Consider the following 11,125-nt stretch of genomic DNA (forward strand, 5'->3'; position numbering starts at 1 on the left):
CCTTGTTTTTCGGTGATTCAGTGGGCTCGCCTGAACAACCAATCACCGAACTGACCGCTTCTAAACTCGTGCACGAGAATTGACGTAATCCATAGCAACGGCGCGTCACTCTTTGTTCACTCTTTGTGATTTATCCTTAGTAAGAGTAGGTCTCAGCGGCTTTGTGAATAACTTTTAAGAAAAAACTCCTACGTAAAATGTTTTAGTGCGAGTTAGGAGCACTCCTAGCGGTACGATAAAATGCTTTGTGAATACGGCCCCTGAACATTAATGCAGTTGATGGTGGTTCACACAGTTTGTGTGTTGCCATTCAAACAGGAGAATAAAGGGGACCAGCGAAGACCAAGTCCTGTGTAGCGGTGTCGTCCTTCCAATGCTGTTGATACCCACACAAGTCGGCGGTTAAACACAATCGGTTACAAGCTAAATTACAACCAATTACTTCAGTCATTGAGGGCAAAAATAGGTCCAGATGTTTTTATTTACTTTTACAAATCAAGAGTAGGCCTGATTTGACTAATGGGCTTTGCATCATTTCCTTCTGCCCTTGTAGTCCATTTCAAAGACATGCTGCCCACTAGCTTTCAAATTACAGTGATAACACTGGTGGCTTTGTATCAATTTTATTCACATAACTATCCCTCCCTACTATTTTGTAGTTCACCAAAACACCCTGAAACAACTTGAGTCTCACATTCTTATGCCACCATACACCAACAGTGCAAGCAGGCCAATGGCAAGCGTGCAGTCCTTCCTCCCTCACTCACTCCCTCGTGCTGAAACCCGACCGCAGGCCGGCAGCTGAAGAGGAACCCCAACGACTTGAAGAGGAAACCCAAGCCGAACTAGGGCGAAGAGGTCAGTGGCAGGGACCACAGACCCCACTAACCTCAGACTATCTTTCTCTCTCTCTCTCTCTCTCTGGCCCCACCCCAGGAAGAGCCAGAAAGGGCACCCTGACGACCGCCGCCAACCCGGTGAAGATTTGAGTTGCCTTTTGCCCCCTCCCTTTTCCCCCTGCACCTTTTTACAAATAAATGACTTAAGTTGATTTCACCGCAACCCCCGCTTCCGCCTGTTCTATTCTGATTGGTGATCCCACTGTTGTACCTCAGAGACCAGGCGCCCACATATGGTGGAGAATGCAGGCAGCCTGAGTCCTCGCTATCAGTGGGTGAACCGATCGGAATAGGAAAAAAAAGAAAGAGAAAAAAAAAACTATATATAATTTTGAACATGGAAGAAACCATGAGAGCGATCTTGGAAACCCAAGCCACGCTGCAGTCAGCTGTAGCTGAGTTGTGCAGGGTAAGCGGAAGACAAGAGCGACGACCACGAGATGTGCTGACCAAGCAGATGCCGGATGATGACGTAGAGACATATATTGCCTTGTTCGAAAGGACTGCAACAAGGGAGAACTGGCCAAGAGCAGAATGGGCGAACAACCTAATGCCCTTCTTGACTGGGGAAGCTCAGAAAGCCTGTCGGGACCTTTCCGTTGCAGATGCCATGAACTATGATACGGTCAAGGTTGCCATCCTGGCTCAGTATGGACTTAGCCTTCCTGCACGGGCCCAGCGTGTGCATGAATGGAGCTATGACCCTGCGGTTCCAGTCCGGGCCCAGGTAACGACACTGGTCCGTCATACCAAGAGCTGGCTGGAGGAAGCTGCAGGGCCACCAATAGTGGACCGCGTTGTGATTGACCGGTGCCTCCGGGGACTGCCAAACGACGCCAAGAGGTATGTCGCCCAGCAGGGGGCTCCAAGTGTGGACAGATTAATAGCCTTGCTGGAGAACCACAGGGTGATGGGTAGCATGATGCGATCAGAAAGTGTCATGCATACTAACTTTAAAGCCAACAGAGGGAAAGAGACCAGTGGCAAAGCTGTGAACACGCCAACAGCCCGGACACCGACTGGCTGGACCAGACAGACGGAGAGGCGAGAACCAATGCCTCCTCCTCGCCCACGTTGCTACTCCTGTGGCCAGGAGGGACACCTAGCCAGAGAGTGTCCGGACCGGGATGAACCGATGCCTACGGCCGCATCTACGGGTGGTAAGGGCTTCTTCAGCCAGACCCTAACTACCTGTTGGGCCCACCAGGGGGCCCCAGCCCCAAAGTGTCCTGTTAAGATAGGCGGGAGGGACACAGAAGCACTCCTTGACTCCGGAAGCATGGTTTCACTAATCAGACCGCAGTTTGCTAGTGACACCTGGGGAGAAGAGATCTCCGTCTCCTGCATCCATGGAGACACCCGGAAGTATCCCACCTCGGAGGTCCAGGTTATTACTCCCCACGGACCATTCACTCTGCGGGTCGGGGTTGTAGAGCAACTGCCGGTGCCAGTGCTTTTCGGCCGAGACAGCCCGCTCTTCTCGCACTACTGGCCGGAGAAATTGAGGAACCGGAATAGGCGAATCCGAAGACGCCCGGTTGGGACGAAGGCCTCCGCCACCCACCAGGCTTGTGCCGCCGTGTCACCCGATGGCAGCCCTGCGGAATCCAGCGATGACGAAGTGAATAGGCCCCTCCATAGGCAAAGTACAGAAACAGATCCTGGACGTGCAGCTGAGGAGCAGGAGCCTCTGGAAGAGATACAGTCGGATGAGGTATTCTCAGAGTTCCCCCAAGTCGAGGTGGATGAAACTCTCAGGCCTGGACGATTCGGCTCAGCCCAGCTGCAGGATCCCAACCTGACCCAAGCCTGGAGGGATGTCCGAGTGATTGAGGGCCAAAACCAGGATGGGGTGAGTCAAGTGTCTTTTCCCCATTTCATGGTTAAAAATAAGCTGCTGTACCGAGTAACAAGAAAAGACTCTGAAATCTGTGAACAGTTGCTTGTCCCCAGGGAATATGTCACCAAAGTGTTGTACCTAGCACACTTCCACCTACTAGGGGCGCATTTAGGGAGAGAAAAGACCTATGACCGTGTCCTCAGCCGCTTCTACTGGCCGGGGGTCAAGAGAGCCGTGGAGGAGTACTGTCGACACTGGAGAGTGTCAAATCAACTCCCCTAAGGTAGCGTATCGAAACCCCTTAATACCCCTTCCAATCATTGAAACCCCCTTTAGTAGGATTGGCATGGACATTGTCGGACCCCTCCCGAAGTCTAGCAGCGGCCACCGCTATATCTTAGTCATTCTGGATTACGCCACACGGTATCCAGAGGCCATTCCCCTACGCTCGGCAACAGGAAGGGCGGTCGCCCGGGAAATGTTCCTGCTCTTCAGTAGAGTGGGATTGCCTGAGGAAATCCTTACAGACCAGGGATCCTGCTTTATGTCTGGGGTGATGAAAAGACTGTGCCAAAGTCTGAAGGTGAGGCAAATTAAAACCTCTGTCTACCACCCTCAGACAGATGGACTCGTGGAAAGGTTCAAGTTTACAGTGGAACACAGGGCAGGGAAGCTTCATGGGAACGCTGATGCCATGTCGAGAAGGGATGACTGCTGTTGGTCTGTCGCTCCCCACCGAGGTTCAGAGCTGAGGGTGGGGGTATGTGGTGGCCCAGCCGCTGAGCAGTGCCCCACATGGCCACGGGGTGGCCACAAAGGCAGGCAAAGGCAGCCAAGGGGTGTGGTTCTGGATGGGAGGTACTACGCAGCTTACCCTGCACAGGTGCGCTGAGTTAGCCCTGCAATCAGAGGGCCTTTTTCACTCCACCAGAACAGGCTGAAGAGGGACTGGCTGGAGGAGCGTGTGGTGTGGAGACCAGAGACACGTTAGGCCAGTCTCGTGGTAAGAGGCCTGTGGCCAACCCTCTTGAACAATCCAAACCTAATCAATGAAGATACGTCCAAGTGGACCAAAGAGCTGTTGTGTCGGTTTGTGTGAATTGTGTCGTGCTGAAACCCGACCGCAGGCCGGCAGCTGAAGAGGAACCCCAACGACTTGAAGAGGAACCCCAACGACTTGAAGAGGAAACCCAAGCCGAACTAGGGCGAAGAGGTCAGTGGCAGGGACCACAGACCCCACTAACCTCAGACTATCTTTCTCTCTCTCTCTCTGGCCCCACCCCAGGAAGAGCCAGAAAGGGCACCCTGACGACCGCCGCCAACCCGGTGAAGATTTGAGTTGCCTTTTGCCCCCTCCCTTTTCCCCCTGCACCTTTTTACAAATAAATGACTTAGGTTGATTTCACCGCAACCCCCGCTTCCGCCTGTTCTATTCTGATTGGTGATCCCACTGTTGTACCTCAGAGACCAGGCGCCCACAGTATATATTGTTAGTATGTAGTGTTGTGTATGTTGTTTGAATGTATATACTTTAGTTATGTAGTGTGTATGGTGTCAGTATTATAATAATAATAATAAATTCAATTTATAAAGCGATTTTCTCGTACTCAAACCGCTTTACATAGGAGCACAAGTATGCAGCAATCTCTTGTTTATAAGTATACCTTTTGTATATTGTGTTCTTATCAAAGTTGACAAAAATATAGCATCATGCCTAGCTTTAGTCTTGTCTATGAAGTCGTAGACTTGAAATAACCTTGGTCACCAACCTTTTTTTAATGCTGCACTTATTGTTTGTGTTTGGTGCAGATGAATCCTGAAATGAGTGTTTTGGCCAGGATTTGGATTCTAAATCTTACAGAGTTTCTCAATTTGATAAGGGTGACACGTATGGGAGTCAGAGGGGCCGACCGTCAGGCGGGGGGGAAACAGCCTCACAAAGATATGTTACATGCACTACCACTCCCACACACATAGTTGTGTTCATAAAGTCCCATATTTTTGTGCTAATATAACTTATTCTGAATTTTCTGACCTGCAAAAGAGCGCAGCAATCTCATTCTCCCTGCCCTATTGGCTGCTCTGCGCTGCTCTCCAGCCTTCTCTTCGATCTCCTCATTTTTTTCTTCTCTAGCCTTCTCTTCTCTCATTCTATCGTCTCCTTTCCAGCCCTCTTTTCTCCTTTCCCCGGCTCTCCAGGAATATAACTTGTCATATCTGACCGTTATTATGACGCAAAAATAAAAAGACCCTCTCTTCCCCACTCTTTTTAGCATATCATCTTCCAGGTGTTTTCCAGGACATTTCCCATGTCCTCCCTGTGCTCAGAGAGGTTCATATTTCACTGTATGAACTGTCAGAAGCAGCCACCCTGATCTTTATTTAACAAGTAGCATGATACACACAAATAATAAGTTGTTGTGGAGAACCTTTAAGGGTTCTATAGCTTGGTATGTGTTTGGCACACTCAAAAGGTTCGAACCACTTCAAAGAGTTCATTTAAAATAACCCATGGTGGTTCTTTGTTGCTTTGTTTGGTTCTATAGAGAACATTTGAATTGTTCAATCAATATCCCAAACCGTTTATTTATCTGCAGAATTACCACGTAAATTGAACAATAAGTTAGTTTAACTTTTACTACTATATAATCATAACCTATTATATTTAAAAGTTCAGTAAGCCCTTTGCCACTACCAACCTATTATAGGTTAGATAGAATCCTCAACATTTGGAAATTAGAGCAATGTGATGGAAAAAGACATTATTGTAAAAACTGGAACAGGAGGGAAGGCCCACTCCTCCTTCCTCCCGTCTTCCCATACGCATTAATTCCCACGAAATTCTCCAGAATTCCCTCCGCCCCCGGTCCCCCACCTCTCTGGACGCAATGGCTAACTGACCAAGAATGCCTGTTAACTTAGCCGCCCTATGGGCTGTTCTGCGCTGCTCTCATTTCCTCCTCTCATTCCATCTTCTCCTCTCCAGCCCGTTCTTCTCCTCTCCAGCTTTCTCTTCTCCTCTCATTCTATTGTCTCCTTTCCAGCCCTGTCTTCTCCTCTCCAGCCTTATCTTCTCCTCTCATTTTTTCTTCTCTAGCCTTCTCTTTTCCTCTCATTCTATCGTCTCCTTTCCAGCGCTCTTTTCTCCTTTCCCCGGCTCTCCAGGAATAGAACTAGTCAAATCTGACCGTTATTATGACGCAAAAATAAAAAGACCCTCTCTTCCCCACTCTTTTTAGCATATCATCTTCCAGGTGTTTTCCAGGACATTTCCCATGTCCTCCCTGTGCTCAGAGAGGTTCATATTTCACTGTATGAACTGTCAGAAGCAGCCACCCTGATCTTTATTGAACAAGTAGCATGATTCACACAAATAATAAGTGGTTCTAGAGAACCTTTAAGGGTTCTATAGCTTGGTATGCGTGTGGCACCCTCAAAAGGTTCTATTCATGGGTTTCATGTGACGTCACACATGAGACGCAGCGCCATCTTTAGGACCGTCCATGGACCGGTAGTAGCCTAACGCTAAAGTAACAACCCGGTCTCACGAAAAGACGTGACACTGTCACGTTATTTAATCTATTGAAACGTGATCAGGAACACGTATTTTCAAAATGTTCGTGTTAAAAAGCACAATTTTCAAACTCATGTTTGTACAGAACATTTTTGTACAGCCTCCGTACAGAACATTTATTGTTAAAAATTGTCTGTGATAACTAACAATATGACATCTTTCGGCCACCCGTTTCTACTTTCACCTTTGATTCTGAGAAATTGTGACAATTCACGGATATATTAAATGCCATCTATTGTCTTGTTTTTGGCTATGTGAATGAAAATCCGCGTCGACGCCTCGCAAGTCCAGTGTCGCGAGCGGACGTTGCCATGACATCTAGAAATCATATCGTATTTAATGGGTTGTCACTAATATTGATGTGTTGGGCTTGATTATAACTCTTGAATAATATTGTTTGCACCACGGCCTGGTCCGGGTGCGGGCCTGAGTTTGAAAATTGTGCTTTTTAACACGAAAATTTTGAAAATACGTGTTCCTGATCACGTTTCAAAAGATTAAATAACGTGACAGTGTCACGTCTTTTCGTGAGACCGGGTTGAAAGTAAACAATGCCGTCTATGCTGTGCTGTGGGCTGTTATAACAGCAATTCAAATTAGATGGACACACATTTTGTAACGTTCCCAAGAACACAGAAAGGAGACAGAAGTGGATAGCTGCAATTAGAAGGGTTCACTGGACTCCAACAGATCACTCCAGGCGGGAGCGTGTCTATGTTCCCCTCTTTGGATGAGACTGGGAAACATAGGACCCTTTTTCTAAAAAAGGGTTGACGCAGTCTATTCATAATATTGTAATTGCAACGGAGGGGCAGTGAACGAAGTATCGATTAGACAGAGATTTATTAGATAGGCCTATCTAATAAACCGTTGGAACACACCAGACACACAAAACCCAGAGAAGCCCAATCCCTATGAGAGATCCCTACGCTACGGCCATCCGGCAGCGCACAGAGCTTTTGGTGGTGATATTATGTATGCAATTATATTATATACTATTATATATAAAGCTCCGGGAGTCGCAAACGGCAACAATCACTTTCTCCTCCATGCTGCGGTTCACCCCGGACTGCACTGAACTGAGTTGGCCGGTTGAACGCTGATTGGCTGTTACGTTACACATGTCACTCAGTGGCCACGCTGTTGAATGCTGATTGGCTGTCATCACGTGAATGTCGCATCAAAGTTTAAATATTTTTAAAGATTGATAGATTGCGGGGAACATAGGACCCTTTTCCAGAAAAGGGGTTCTATGTTCCCCCGCAACAGTGGGGAGCATAGGACCCTTTTTCAGAAAAAGGGTCCTATGCTGCCCGGTATGTATTGCTACAGCCTACAGGGTAACATAGGAACCTTTTTGGGAAAAATGGGCACATAGGACTCTTTAAAAGACCCGGGGAACATAGGGATGACCCCCTCCAGGCTGTGCAATGAGCATTTTATCTTGGGTAAATTGACTCTGAACTGACGTCAGTTAGCCTAGCTAGCAGGGATGGAAATTAGCACGAGAAGTATATTGACTTTACTCATTTCTGGTAGAGCTAATGTCCGGGTGTCAAACACTGTTTATCAATGTGTCATTATATCTCATTCTAACTAAACTGTAGGCGAAAGCACTTTCACAAGAACTTTCCAAACTCATTGGTTGATCTCTCCCTTTTGTGATTAACTCATGGTAAAAAACTCAAAAATTAACTCATGGTAACTCATAAGTAACAACCTTGCATTAAAAACACAGATGAAAACCGATGGACAAAATTTGCACAGAGCTCTCTTGGAGTTGCAGTCTTGCAAAGAGAAATGTGTATTGTGCTTTCTAAAATGGTGTACTTGTTTCTAACAAGACCAATCACCCGTTCAACGTGGATTCGAACAGCTGATCGTCCCCTTGAATTTTCAAGTTCCTATGGATGCAGCTGTTGTACGACTCTTTGCTTTTGAATGCCGTCAGAGACTCCCTTCTGTGGGGTTAGTACTCCATTTGGGAGTAAATATGGATCCAATGCTAAAATGCTTGTTTCGTCACGTAGCGCTGCTTTCCCTCCGTGGAGAGTTGACTTTGGCTAGCCATTTCCCCCTCGAACCAGTTTAGGGGGCTTTAGCACTCTTTCGCTTTGTATGGTCCTAACTCCTATAATGTCTCACTGCGGCTTGTAGGACATGGACATCCAACGTCCAAGGGCTGTCACGTGACGACAAGATGGCAGACGCGGTGAGACTCCTTAGCTCAAGCCCACAGGAACAGTGCATACTTCCGCAATCCACCAGTGCTCAACGGCCAAGCCTGGTATTGCAGCTGTTTAAGCGGGCTGTCGACGGGTCCCTCGATTCAAGGGGCCCAGAAGTAGATATCACCCCACTCCAATACAAGTGGGGAACAGGAATGTGTCTCTGCAAAAAATGTCTGGATATCAATCAAAGGCTCATAATTATCTTCATGCCATGTCCTAAAAAAATTTAATTTTTTTTCTTTTCAAAACGCCACCTCAAGCGTTTTATGAGCCGTTTTCTCTAGGAGGGGTGTGCAGCTGAAAGGATTCGTAGTGAAACAAATTTTGTTTTGACCTGGCATCCGAGAGGGCCTAGTTCAGTGCTCCGTTAACGTGACCGATTTTTAGACTGGTTCAGCTGCTGCTCAATAACTCTCACGGTCCTCTGCTTGCGATCACTGTGATTCACCATATATTGATCCATTTATTCAAAAGATCCAAAGACAAAGAACAGGCGCATTGCGGTATCATTTTATATTATTGTTAATAGTCTAATTAACATTTCAGTAGCGTTGGTATTTAATTTTTCATTAGCTTTTTTAGCTATGTATGACAGTTAACAATGTTGGTGTGTTGGCCACTCCAACTTCGTTGCTGTTGAAATGTAACCATTTATTTGTACATAAGTTATTGATTGCATTTTTCGGAAATAGTTAGTTGGAAGGAATCTGTTTCTTAAGCAGTGTGACACTTGGAGCTTGCATGACAGAGCACAAGTTGGCACAAAGCACTCAAAACTGCAAAAAGACATTGTTCAATTGTAGACTTGGAGCTTGCATAACAGAACACAAGGCATAGAATAGTGCATTTATTTTTGAACAGCACATCCGATCAGTGAACTCTGTAATTTTTATGCATTTAAATGTATGCCCATCACTAACTGAGTTTAGCTTGATCTATTATCACTTTTATTTTCTTCCCTTCTTTTCTTAATGTTATGTGTGTTTTGTTTTTAAGATAAAACAAGAGAAACCCAAAAATATCTTATGGTCTCGTATTTATGTACATGTTTCATGTATCTTGTATATGTTTTTTTCATGTTGTGACTGTCTTAGTTTGGGATGTGAGTCTTTGTTCTATGTTCCAACTCTTGGCCTGCACCTTGACGTGGTGACTGGGCTTTAAACAGGCCTTTTATATTTTTGTGTTTGTTATTGTTTGTCATAGTCTATCTTAAGCCTTTATTAAACCCCTTCTCTTCTGTTTGCAGAAACTGGAAACTTCAGAGTACATTTCATCTTAAGTTAGAAAATCTTTTTTGTTTCCTCATCAGATCCCAGTCCATCATGCTCCTCTACTTGTCTGCCGTGCCGCCATCATGCCTCATGCATCACCTCTCAGCGCCCTGCCCAGCTACATTTTATTCCGTTACTCCAGCTCTTTTACAAAAGTGACAAACACGCTCCACCCATGTGTTTCTAATATTTTATTAATTATACATGTAAGGTGTGCTTAAGTGGCCTGAAAGGTGCCCGCATCAATAAAATGCATTTTATTATTATTTTTATTAATATAACATTATGGCTCCATCAAAAGCAATGTACACCTGCCATTTACAGTTATCATTTATACTATCCTAGACATCTTTAATCTTATTTACATAGGCCTACAGCTACAGTAGGCCTGATTTCCTCTGAATGTTTAAATAAAATAAATTCTGTCCATCATGCTCCTTTTGCTGTCTTCCTGCACAACTGACTGACTCCTCCATCGATTGCGGCCACAGCCCTCTCCCTGTACAATATTTCATGTTAAATACATTTCAGGATCAAGTTTGAGATTCAGTTTCAGTATTAGGCCTACTTGTTTTTGAAACCTGACGTGGGGCTGGCAGGCTGGCACCATCATATCTGTCTTATTTATTGCACCCACACATAATAGGTCCATGATACCATGTGGGGTCACTTCAGACTCCTTTGCTTCCTAACACCTTGTGAGTTTCCAGGGTACATCAGCTGATGGGTCTTTGTATACATTGGGCATTTGATTTTCGTTTCATATATATTAAACGAGTGGTAATTATGATTTGCTTTAACATTCAAAAAGGTATAGAGTGGCGAAGTCACGCCCCTTCCGGTAGGGCTCATGGGACCTATGAGATCGAAAAATATGAATGGGTGTCAATGGAGAGAAAATTATTATTTTCTGGTCCCGGTCTTTATATGCCCTGGATTACACATATGTTGTTTGTGGATTTAAAGGATAATTTTTCATGCAAAGAGTTCGACCGTTTTTTGTGCAATTGTTCAGATAAAGGCTGTAGAGAAAACACAACGAGAAAGACTACACGGCTCGTATGTAACGTCACGCTCACTGCGACTGGCGTGGAGAAGACCGACAATCTTCCCATCGGCATAACTGAAACTCTGCACGTGCCCCGACTTATAATGGTTTTCACCTCTTTCGATGCTTTTATCCTCCCCTTGGAAAAAGCGGTGAAGTGGGGCAGAGAGATCGCCATCTCTGTGCAGAGTTCCAAGGGCGGGTGTGGTGACGTATATCATATGCGTCGAGTGCAGCGAAGAGCTGTAGTTCACAAAGC

The 11,125-nt window shown here is 45.8% G+C and overlaps 1 long non-coding RNA gene across 1 annotated transcript; it reads left to right on the top strand.

Annotated features, from left to right (window-relative positions):
• The first annotated feature begins 3,397 nt into the window (after positions 1 to 3,397).
• LOC132467178 (uncharacterized) lies at positions 3,398 to 4,043 on the top strand. Its single transcript, XR_009527958.1, has 2 exons — positions 3,398 to 3,742; positions 3,867 to 4,043. It is a non-coding gene; the product is annotated as an uncharacterized LOC132467178 (long non-coding RNA).
• The last annotated feature ends 7,082 nt before the right edge of the window (positions 4,044 to 11,125 follow it).

This window comes from Gadus macrocephalus, chromosome 11, assembly GCF_031168955.1.
Source record: "Gadus macrocephalus chromosome 11, ASM3116895v1".
In the NCBI taxonomy this organism is placed as follows: Eukaryota; Metazoa; Chordata; class Actinopteri; order Gadiformes; family Gadidae; genus Gadus; species Gadus macrocephalus.